Source organism: Syngnathus scovelli, chromosome 1 (genome assembly GCF_024217435.2).
Source record: "Syngnathus scovelli strain Florida chromosome 1, RoL_Ssco_1.2, whole genome shotgun sequence".
In the NCBI taxonomy this organism is placed as follows: Eukaryota; Metazoa; Chordata; class Actinopteri; order Syngnathiformes; family Syngnathidae; genus Syngnathus; species Syngnathus scovelli.
In genome coordinates, this window is record NC_090847.1 from 7,968,438 (window position 1) to 7,981,374 (window position 12,937).

The following is a 12,937-nucleotide window of genomic DNA, read 5'->3' on the forward strand; positions in this document are numbered from 1 at the left end:
ACAGAGAGAAGAAAATGGAAGAGAAAAGGGCTCAAAGACACAGAAGAGATGCTCAGCTACCCCGAAACTCTACTGCCTTTAGCTGTGACATCTGCAACAGGGCATGCGGCTCCAGAATTGGACTCTTCAGTCACAGAAGGAACTGCAGGTCCAGCAACCAATGACCACCAAGGCACATAATCCATAGTCTCTCGAGACTGACGGAAGCCAACAATTCCTACATTTGCTAGTGTTTGCAATTAAGGGAAAAAGCTAATTGAAAATCCAAACAAATGAGAGATCAACCAGTATCCTGAAATGAGATGAGTTGTATCTCTGAGGTTCCACTGCGTTCTTCTTATCGCTATGAAGGTCAGCGCATGAGGCGTCAACACGTGGGTGGAAACCTCATAGCACTAACTCCTGTCTCTGATGTCGAGCTTGCTCAACATTTTCGGAGGAATTTGGCTGCCAAAAGGAACAACATGATCTGTTATTAGGGCTCTGTTTTCCTCCCCCTTCCACTGAATTCATAAATATTTTCATGCTGAGGGTGCTCCTCATACGACCTCATGCAAAGCTAAACAAAATACTCCTCCTCCGTCTGCGTCTCACATTTGCGCTTGACATCCTGTCCTTCGTAGCTTTCACCGACATATAGCTTGCTAAACTTGCGAGTTTGGTGATCCGACGTGCCGCATCAAAATTCACCTTCTCCTGCCAGATGAGTTGCTGACTGCTGCGGGCATGTTTGCCACACAGCACATTTAAGTGGGTCAGGGAACTGAAACCCGGGACATGAGATCTTTATCACTTTAAGCAGTGCTCTGGAGGCGAGGGGATGTAGAAGGTCAAACGTCCCCTTCGTCAGGTGGCCCGTCCACATCCCAGATACTTTAGAGAATGGATTAGCCCATTTTCATGTTTGCCAGATCACCTCGCAGGCTTTGATTTCATTCAAATCAAATCTAAAAAGCACCACGGCACAAATTGGAATTCTTCACAATTCTAAATGTTGCTTTTTATTTATGCTTGTTCCTGCTTATATAATGAACCAGGAAAGGATAAGCAGTGGTGAGAATAGACGGATGGATGGATGTTTGTTTTACTGTATTCTGATCAGTAAAATAATACTCCAACGCTTGTTGTCAATTTTGGTACGTTTACATTAGAATGGATTAGGATGACTGATTAGGATTAAGATGCTATGTCTCAAAACACTTACTCCCAACACCTCATGACATTTCCCTTCAAGGTTCTGCATTGTTAAAAGAGCAAAGCCTGAAAGGCAAGGTTTTTTCCAATGATTTTGAAATTGTCTCGATTTATTCCCACATGCAAATAATCTGTCCCCCCCACCCCCCACCCCCACTGACAGCAGTCGGCAAATAAAGAACAACAGAAACTTTCAGCATGCTGTTTGTCAAACTTTTTTCCACTGACAAAATAATTCAGTTTTTATTTTATTTTGTTGTCGAATGCATTTTTCAACCTTTGGATCACAATTTATTAACTGTGATACCTGATGACCGTAGAATCTTTATTGATGGAACATATATATTATCGAGGGAATTTGAAAATTCTCCTTGCTGTGGTTCAACGTCTTTGTTGAAACTCAAACTAGTCTATGTGTAATCTGAACACGAACTGTCTTCAGAAATAATCTTTTGAAATAGTGAGGCATCACAACCCAGCATGTACGATTGATTTTCTGTACACCAACAGTGAAACAGAACTGCAAAACTGTAAAACCAAAACCCCATTATTTTCTGTTGTAACACATGGAAGTCTATTGTACACATCTTGACCTTTTGTCTACGCCAGAGGAGGCAAACAATGCAGACGAAAAGACCAAATCAAATATGAAAGGCCAGACAATACTTTATTTTTTATTGCAGCTATACGCATTCCAACACCAGAAGTCTAAATTTAGTCCCATGGTAACCTATTACTCACTAAAAAATACCTTAATTATTGAATAGTGCTTTCAATGTGGTTAACACCATTGAATGAGCGTCTTCTCATTGCAATATCTTTTTAAGAAACTGTTTAGACTGAAGATATTTCCAAAATGGTATGCGATGGAGGAACCCCAAAAGAAAACCGAGTTGTCCGCCTATCAAAATATGGATGCAATATGTAGCACAATGTCTTTAATCGAGATACATTGTGTTTCTGCTACATCAATAAAGACCAAGATGCCATTAAAGCATGGGGGGGGGGGGGGGGGGGGGGACATAAGTGGGAAGAATAGCAATGGCTCTTGATGACAGCCAAGTTGAAATCCAAAGTATTTCACATTTGAGGGAAATGAAAGGGTTCATTCCTTTAAACTGGGTCGTTTCAAATTGTGAGATGGTAAGAGACGGTAAAAGAACATCAGAGATGGTCATGATATATGTTTTCATTGATTGTGATGTTTGCCCTTTGATCCTTTTTTCATGTTGTCTTGCTCATTAGGATTTTGTTTTCACCTGTTCTTGTTTAACGTTGCTGTAATATGGAATGTTAATCCAGCCATGTTATGTTTTCTTCTGTTGTGAATTAATTCCCTGTGTTTCTTTGTTACTTTAAACTATGTGTCTCTGGACTTTCTTTGTATTTTGTATTTTTTGTTTTAATTTAAACATTGTAAAAATCCTTTAATTTATCATTTGTTCCCTCAAGCTGCATCAGCTCCCTTGAAATTCTTCTGATGCCCCCGATGGGAGGCACGCCTCACATTTTAAAACATGCGCCTTTGAATCTTCACATCATATGTGGCCTTTTATCATCGAGTGAACCTTTAACATCTTTCAGACGTTGGGAACACTTTTCGGAACAATGTCTGCTTGGAATATTTGTGCTCTGAGTGGAACTGCAGCCCACATGTTATGTAATCTTACTTCATTTCTCTGGAATTATACGAGAGGAATGACACATGACTACATCTTTTCATCTCAGTGAAGTCTGCACTTGATGGCACTCGGTGATCGGGAGGAAGAGGAGGAGGAGTAGGACAGGGTGTTGTTGAGGTTAACAGAACTGGCCGATGTCGGCCCTCAAGTGTGCAGGATGTGACACGGGGAAAGTGTCCTATTCTCCTCTGCCAAACACGACCCCGTCATTCATCACATGTTTGAACCCACACGCCCAGCGACTGTCCACTCCAAATCAACTAGTGACATGCATCCGCCACCTCCCATAACGGATCGCTCCATTGTATTAAATGTGTATTTTGGCTCATGCAAATTCTATTGAAGACATTTCACATTAATTCAGCGGAGGACGCACATTTCACCTTATGAATTTATGATGTGATGATACTCTCCCATGTTACACCTTGATCAGCTCCAAAAAGATAACACATCTACATGAGTCAATTCAATGACAACCAGAAAGAAACAAAAGCGACACAGAAATAGAAACAGCGGATATAAAAAGTCTAAACACCCGTGTTAAAATGGCTGGTATTTGCAGTGAGACTCCCCCGAACCACCATATTAGTGAAGCTTTGTTGGTGGAAGTGTCCAGTAGGCATATATGGCTGCCAATGGAACTGGCTCCCTTGTATTTACTACTAATGATGTGACTGCTGGCGTTCTGAAATGATTCATTTAAACAAAGATGTAGAGAGTACTTATGACGACTGTTCACTTATTGATGTCTCTTGCACTCCTAGTCAATAAATTCTTCTCGACCGTGTATACGACCCATCATCAAAGTCACCTTTGGCTTTCAGTTTTGTCCCTTTTCTGTCACACTGCCTATTCCACATTCTTTTAGGTTTTCCGGAGGTTAACTTCAAAATTATGACAATCACTCTTGGGAATATTTCGGGCAGAAAAAAAAACTTCAAATTGTTTATCTGATCCAGCTATACTCAGGGGAAGAATGAGGACAGAAACCAAAAGAGACAACATCAGGACTGATAAGATGCTTGCTCCGCTTGCCTTGTAAACAACAAGGAAGTACTAGGCTCAGCTGTGCCCACGTCCAAAATGCACCATAGCAGTTTTGGAAATACCCACCAGGCAGTTACTGGCTGTCTCAGTGTTGTGTTTGTGCTACTCTGCTCTGCCGCACAGAGACGGGAAGCAGACACAAAGGATCCATCAGGCTGTTGTTAAAAGGCGCATTAAGTTACTAGAATCCTGATAAGTTGGTCTGCTCCATGCCCACTTTCACCTCACGTCTGTAAAAGCCTGAAAAAAATGTAGTGGTGTGTGTCAAAGAAACAGAGCTTGGCTTTGTCAGAGCTCAGATTCTCAGCTGGGACTTGACCTCAATGGTTTTTCAGAGTCCGTCAGGGAGCGGCAGAACAGGACGGAGTTCACTGCCCCCGACTGGCTGCCATCAGCAGAGCACTGGTCCAAAGAGACTGGAAGCTGTTCTTCGTCCCTCAGAGTATTTTTTTTTAAATTTGAGCTCAGTGGAGAGGAGATGATGATGTCATCAGAGTGATGGCTGTTAGGTGACAATGAAAGATTATGACTACCAAAGAGATTCTGGATACGTGTTGTTTTTCATAATTGTGCGAATGTTGAGGCACACAGTATGTTGTTCCTATTCTCTATTAATCCACACACTTTTGTGACATTCATCTGATGCACGCACGCGCACACACACACACACACACACGCACGCACACACACACACACGCACGCACACACACCCACACCCACACACACACACACACACACACACACACACACACACACACACACACACACACACACACACACACACACACACACACACACACACACACACACACACACACAGAGCAGCTTTCTATCTCACAAAATCTGGCAGGACTCTGTAAGCTTGAACATGGCGTGTAGAATGAACCTTTATATTTTGGTCTTTGGCACAAACTCAAAGCAACAACTGTATTTTCAGCATTAAAATGTAAATTTCTTTGTGATTCCCACCCCTACTTGATATAGTGCTACACTTGTTTTGTCACCCTGGATCCTCAGCACATAATACTTGATGGGATATGTGCAGGTCCTCATTACAAGATTAAATTTGAGTTTAAAAATAATGAATCCCTTAATTATATTTAAAATGCCACGCAAATGACACAAACTCAATAAACAATGTTGCAATATATATATTGTGACAATACCCTCTCTATTTTGATGCCTCTTTCTCCTTTTTTAATTTTGTTTTGTTTTTGGTGCCTCAGCCTTGCACCCAGCCGCCATATAATGGGTGCATGTTTGGATTGGTGTAGCAAAGGAAAGCGGTGTATTGTCTGGACAGGATCTGGGCTGAGATCAGCAGATAGCTGGGATGGTGGGCTGAAGCAGTGGTCCGTGGTCCTCTTTGTTTTACTTGGACCTTGCAGACACTTAGTAAACCTCAGAAAGGTGCCAGACATTCAGGAAATAGGAACTTAGGAAAACAAGCACGAGGCAAGTTGGCCCCATTCATTATAAATGTTACTATTGATTGTGTATGTGTATGTTATCATTTCATTTTGAACGCACTGACGTGAAATATAAGCCCTTATATAACAATAAGCCATCTAATAATTTGACGTGTTTTGACTGTTTCCTCATTTCACAGTGGTGATTTTTCATTTTTCATGCTCACTACCTCCAAGCTCAGAAGCGGGCTGTATTGTTTTGTTGTTAGTTAGAAGGATTTCTCAGTACCTGCACCACTGATTTGAATGAAATCTTTATATTGTTCGAGTTTATTCATAGCATTTAAAATATATTTGTATTGTGATTTGAACTTATTACATTGTCACATGAACACTAACTAGACAGTGTAGTAGTGTCTAGAGAATGTAATTGTCCACCCTGTGCACAGTACCATTAGCGATTCATTTTAAGTACACTTATGCAGTATCACTTATTTAACATAATTAAAATGCATTAGAAACTCCGTATAAAGAAAATACTACCACATACTGTCAAATCAATACCTCTCGGTCAGTGTCAATCCATTGGTCAAAATGAAGGAATGATTTTAAAAACAATTGAACAGGTTCAGTGGTACCTTCCGATATAAATTCAGTTTGTTTCCTAACTATGCTTGTACCCTAAAAATAAATCTGATCTTGCTCATTTAAATGAATAGAAATATATTAGAACAGACGTACAGCTAAAGGAGACGGTACCAATTTCTCAGTAAATTGCAGAAATACGTAGAGGATAAAGAATCTATTGCGGTGAGGATTGCTATATCTGTCTGCATGTGTTGCGTCACCGTTTGTATGTATTTGAAGTGCTTTGTTACAGTTGCAGCTGTCGTAAAATGTCCTACATGAATAACTTTGTATTGCATTGTATTTGTATTGAAATATCAGTCACGAAGAGTTAGAACACAGCGAAAAGTCCGGCCCGCGGGCCAAATCCGCATCTATATCGGAGCAAAAACAGAAGCCAGAATTTCGAAAACTTGTGAGATGCGTCACTTGCATAGCAAGGCACCACTATATACTTAATGATGTATACCAGCATTGTTTTCACGATTGATTACAGCCCATTCCTGAGTTTCAGTTGGATAATTATCATATGGCCTGACAGCTTGTTTCATTGAGTTTAAGAAAAGACACGTAAGGGATGCAGACAAGTGATTTATGCTTACTGGCAAAAAAGCAGACAATTAAGATCCAGTGAAAGGCTCAAATTACAACATGCGTGTTCTGCTGTGGCAGGGGTGCATGACCCGAAATAGCTGATGTGTCAGTGCCATGAATCTGCAAGGATAAAATGTGGTAGCTTGCCAATTTGGAACTGAGTGTGAAGAGTAATTTATTCCATGTGGTCTTCTTCGCTTTAATCCACCATCAAAGGAAGTTTCAAGACTTTCAGTAGATGCTGAGCAGATGAACTTGTTCAGTGGATGTCAAGCGAGGCTCGTGTATTGAAGGATTATATTTTGGATGAAAAAGACAATAGCAACATGCAAGGTTTGCAATTCTAAGATAACATCTCGTAACTATAAAACCAACTCAAAGTCCTACTAGTATGCAGTGATGACATACAGTAATGGAAAGCAGCAGCAGTGTTAAAGGACAAAGTGCGCTAGTGCATAAACCTTAAGATGGATATTGAATAAATGCTAAAACGGCTTTCTGTGGTTTGAGTGTTACGAGATGGTTTTATGCGTACTGTCACATTTTGACCCAAAAAATGTGAGAAACCTGCTAATAACAGACCTAGGAACTGTTGTAAATTGTAGAACAACAAAAAAGAAAAGAAGAAAGCACAACATGTTTCCGTAAATGGTTCTGTAAGAGAGACCTGCCCTCTTGAGCGTTTCAGCCCAGGAAATATTTGAGATAGAAGGTTTGCTTGCTCAGTGCGTAGCACATGCATATTTTCCCTGCTGACCTCACCCGGACATTCCTGCTCGGCCCGCACTTGACGGTAATAACACCCCATGCATCAGAGTGACGCTGTGGGAAAGACGCACAACATGTGCATTATTGATTTTTGTATCATCGGCCTACAAAAAACAGCATGGCAAACTGGGCAGAGGGCTACGGGGATTATTCTTTCCTCCAGGACTGAACCCACACGCCCCGACGGTCTGTGGGATTCAAGGCCTCTGAGGCTTTCCACACTGTGTCATTTCCTCTCTGGAATCCATAGATCAGGCAAATCACTTCCTATTGTCCTTGCCAAGCAGCCGCCCACTCGGCCTTTCTTTGTCCATGACTATTTCTGTGGCCTTATGGTGAGCCCTGCCCACTGCAGTGTGAAAATGTTTGCTTTTCTTTTCCCTTTGTGTTTAAACTTGAAACACTTGGACACTCGATAACTAGCAATGATGTGCCTTTTTCCCCCTCTGAAATGTTGTCATTATGTGAGGTTGACATGATAAGCATACACTAATGTGAAAAGACAGACATGATGTGACACAGTTAAAAGGGGGCGTTTGCGCCGTTGTGGAAGTGAGCACAGCTGTATTTGATCCTCGCCAATGAAAGCGGCTCCAGTACTTATACATTAATCTCAATATAATCAAATGTGACTTTGCTATTATGACCTTCATGGTTCTTCTCACATCATGACTTTGGTTACCAAATTTGCATCCTTACTATGGGAACAAGGGATAAAAAAAAATAATTTTGCCTCTGGACTTGGGTTAATAATGTATCCCTGGCTACAACTCTGCTTGGGAATTTGAGACATAAAAGCCAAGAGCAATGGAACTGTCATTATAACGTCATTCCTAGATGGTGAGCAGTGTCTTTTGGGGGTGGGTTAGGGTTGTCTTGAGTAGCCAGAGACAGACTATAAGGAAAAAGAGTATTCCTACTCGGGATGAAACACTTTCTCATACTGTAAACTTCAGCTGGGAGTGAATAGATTCAAAAGAGTGACTTTAACTGGATTGTGATGATGAGAAAACAATCCATGGCTTCTCGGACGACAACAAGTTTTCCATGGGTCAGCTATTTTAGAGGGCTTAACTTGGCCTTGGCCACATAAAAAAATAGGCAAAAAAAAGCCATACAACCAGCTCAGAGGCAGCCCCTGGACGTGCTTGTGGAAGTTTTAATGGGAGTCAGATGTGCATCTAATCAAAGGAAAATGGTGGGAAACATTAAGGAGCAAAAAGAAGAAATGCAGGAAATGTGATAACAGTAACAAATTACAGTTCTTCAGAGAGCCAGTCAACTAACAAATGCACTGTTGACTTCACATTGATTCTACCCCTGCTGAGAACTTAGTCACGGACTGCTGTTAAATTTATGAGGTTATAACAAATGCAGTCTTTGTAAGCCAACTTTTGTTACAATATTTGTCAGTGATACAAATCAAATGAAACCCTTTTTAAAAATGGCGCTAGGATTTCTTATTTCGAATAAACTTTCCAGGGGGTGCAAGCAAATAAATTTTGCAGGGTCATATCCAGGGCCCTCAAAATACATAAATTTCCATAACTCACCCATTAAACCCACTTTACTGAGTTTTATGTTATGACAAAGCCCCTTAAAAAGCTATTCATTAAGGAAGAACGGGCATAATAATAATAATGTAATAAAATGAAGAAAACAGTTTGTAGAGGACTAATGCACCTCTTTGGTGTTGGAAAAAAAAGACAGGATGCCACTAACAGTCCCATATGGGAGCTTTTTAAAATGGAACACTCCTAATTGGAACCCTTTACATCATTAAGATAAAAAGAACGGGATATATGCCAGGTCAGTTATATATTTAAAGGATACGTTCTGTAATTTTTCCACTATTTTAAGCAGTTAGGTCGCAATACCATCTGCCACCTGCTTTTTTATCAAACTACCCAAAGGATTTGTAATATCATACATTATTCACCCTATTGCCTTTCATGCAGAAATGAAGGCGTTTTAGTCGTCGACACTTTTGCCTCTGTCTGCCATTGTTAAAGAAAAATAAATTCGACGGGCAAACAAACAAAGGAGATGGACTACACAGTCTTGAGATCTTTGCTGTGAGCCTCATCTGGGAACGTGTTGCGCACATAAACAGCGACAAAACTATTAGCATTTCTAGAATTACTTTATTTGTATGACTCATGCAGCTTGTTGTTACCAAAGCAACTAATCACTAAGTGTAATTTTGAGATTAACTAACGAAAACATTTGCAATTCATTCCCTTGCCACTGTTGCCTATACGACACGAATGCAAGCACTGAGCTGACCGCGAGCTAGCCAAGACAGTCAAGGTGGAAGTAGTGACGTCATCTGCTGATAGGTGGTCACAAAGTGATCTATTTATCCTTGCCAAGCCAGCTTTCTTCGCCTTGTAGACTAAACACACCAGACCAGCAAGCGCCTATCGCAAAACCACTACACACAGCGACTTAAAACACTTTTACTGTATATATACGGTCGCGTATATACACAGAGAACATATGCAGGCATAAATAGTAAATGCTTTTTACACTGAGTTAATCCTCTGTGGACTGCATGTGGTGACAGTCACAGACACACAAACCACACATCTCCGCCAGCTGTGATTTTACTTCCCCTAAAATGAAGTCCTCACCTCATGGTTCATGCTGAAAAAAGCTCTGGGAAAGGACTCAAGAATATTCTAATCTTCTGCATGGATTAGTTTCTGACATTTTAATTCCAGTACATTTTCTGAAATAACCTCTTCTGGTGCGTACAGTAAAGCTTTTGAGGGTTGGTGGGGGAAAGGATCCAAAGCAGAAAGTAGAAGATGCAACAGGCCGTAATTTTCCTAAACACTGAAAAGAAAAAGTCACACACACGACGGGTTTGTTGCAGTCTCGAGCACAGAAAAGGTTGACACTTGTGAAGTAATGATTGCGTACTACTGTGAAGGTAACATTTTCCATTATGCACCTTAGGGATGAACGAGGAATGAGATTAGCCCAAAAAAAAAAAAAATGCCACAAATGTACTACCGACATTTTTTGAGTCTTCCCAGAAGAGTGCAAGCTATTACGGCTCCAATAAAACAACCATATATAGTACTTCCATTTTCACTTCCCGTAGGTGCAATGTTTTTCTCCAAACACTGTAGGGAATAAAATATTCACCAAAATAAATGAGCATTTTCAAAGCCTGTTGAAGCGTGTTGCATGTGTTTACAAAACAGTCACTTCTGTCTAGAATACTTCCATTTGACTGGAAGAGCGATAAGGACGCCAACTGCAGGCTACCACATCCACACAAGCGAGGCAAGGGATATTCAGCATTTTGCATGAATTGTACTCTGCCCTTGTTTACTCCGTCATTGACAAAAGACTGCGAGGAAGCTTGTAGGCGGCCTCAAAAGAGTCTCTGTTGTCTGGTTTTGATTCGCCACGCTTGTTCCATGGTGTCCATCAAGGTGGGTGGCTTCCATGCTAGTGGATGACGGCTTTACTACTGAGGGTACATAGGTTTTCCATAACAAATTGTATCAGGTGGAAAAACCCCGCTTTCTTAATTAGTCATTTCACACAGCGGAGAGCCTCTTTTTATCCAGGCTCCATATGCTAAGCAGATGCGATTCAAGCCAACTCGCATGGCCTCCAGTGTAACCTCTTTGTAATAACAAACAAGTTCACTTTAAATTAGAAAGGACACTTCCTCTGCACACCGTGTGGATAATCATTCCACATTGTGTTGCCTTACTAAGTGCCTGTCTGCTCTCATGACGACGAAGCTGAGGGCTAGGACGGCCGTGTCGAAAGTGAAGCGTATCCTTCAAATATCCCGTCGAGGACATATGGCTGCTGTCACTGACTGAATACACCTGAGGCTCATTGAACAACCGCACACGTTGCTCTTATGTTATGGGCTTATCCTTACAAGCTCCACTTTGGAGGGATAATGTCACGTAAAACATTTGCATTTTCATGTGAGTGTGAGGTGAGGATGACTGAGCTGAACAGCGAGTCATGGAAAACTTACTCAGTGGTGCACATTATGCTTAGAGACAAGACTAAAAAGGTGTGCTTTCTTCTCTTGTATTGTCTTTCCCCCAGTGAGCAATTAAAAGTTTTATTGTCTTTAAACAAACATAAAACTATACTCATTAGTTTTACAAGTATAAAAAGAAAAGAGAAATCAGTTGCCACTTTGTCATTATGAAAACATTGAGGAGGCATCTGCTACAGTGGCTATAAATAGTGTTCACACTCCTGAGACCAAGATAAATTGTTGTGAAACTTGTTTCACTCATGTGACCTATGACCTTTACAAGTCAATCAATCAACCAACGACCAACTACACCTGCCGCAGTACCCCCAATAAACCCCAAATAAAGTGCAACTGATCTTGGAGACTCTTCCTGATATTATTTTTTATTTCTTGCTGAAGCCTCGATGTTGTGTTTATCAACACTGACTGCTTTTTGGAATTGTTCATACCGTATTTGCCGGTGTATTGGTCGACCTTTTTCGATCCAAAATCGACCGAAAAAAATCGACCTCGACTTATACACCGAGTCATAAAATTTAACTTCGTATTCATCGCTTCAAATGTGATGGTAACCAAGGCCGTTTCTCATGCATCTCATTGTGCGTTGCACTTAGAAAATTTGAACCGGGCGGCGTGCGCGAGTGCGCGGCCCGCTGGAAGTCCAATGAGGCGCCGCGATCTTCTCCGCGGTGCTTATAAAGTGCCGATCCGCTCGGCTTGGAGCTATTTCCGGCCTCCCGTTGGTGCCGGGCGGCGTGCGCGAGCTCGCCGGCCGCGATCTCCTCCGCGGTGCTTATAAAGTGCCGATCCGCTCGGCTTGGAGCTATTTCCGGCCTCCCGTTGGTGCCGGGCGGCGTGCGCGAGCTCGCCGGCTGCGATCTCCTCCGCGGTGCTTATAAAGTGCCGATCCGCTCGGCTTGGAGCTATTTCCGGCCTCCCGTTGGTGCCGGGCGGCGTGCGCGAGCTCGCCGGCCGCGATCTCCTCCGCGGTGCTTATAAAGTGCCGATCCGCTCGGCTTGGAGCTATTTCCGGCCTCCCGTTGGTGCCGGGCGGCGTGCGCGAGCTCGCCGGCCGCGATCTCCTCCGTGGTGCTTATAAACAGCCGCATACGCACGGCCTCCCGGAATTTGAACACATTTCGTCAATAAATTTCGCATATTGAATTTTGAAGTTTAATATAATGCAACAATTGAGCTCGACTTATACAAAGGATATATCATGAAATCGTAAATTTCCGTCGAATTTTAGGGGGTCGACTTATACACCGAGTCGACCTGTACACCGGCAAATACGGTAATTCCCTCCACCTTGACTAAGGTCTCGGTTCCAGCTGAAAAATAAAAAAACAGCCCCAAAGCATGAATTGATTTTGTACCAAATATCCATTTTAGAAATCTGCCGAAAAGGTCCAACTTGGGTTTCATCGGGCCATAACAAATGTTCCCACATGCTTTCATATTTGTCTCTAATAAATTTGGAATTACAAGAGGTTGTGCACACTTTTGTAACGAGAAAACATCCACCTTTTATCCATATTTTCAATCTCAAAAACAGTCCCTATGTTCAGCTGAATCAAAAAGTTTTGAAAAGATTT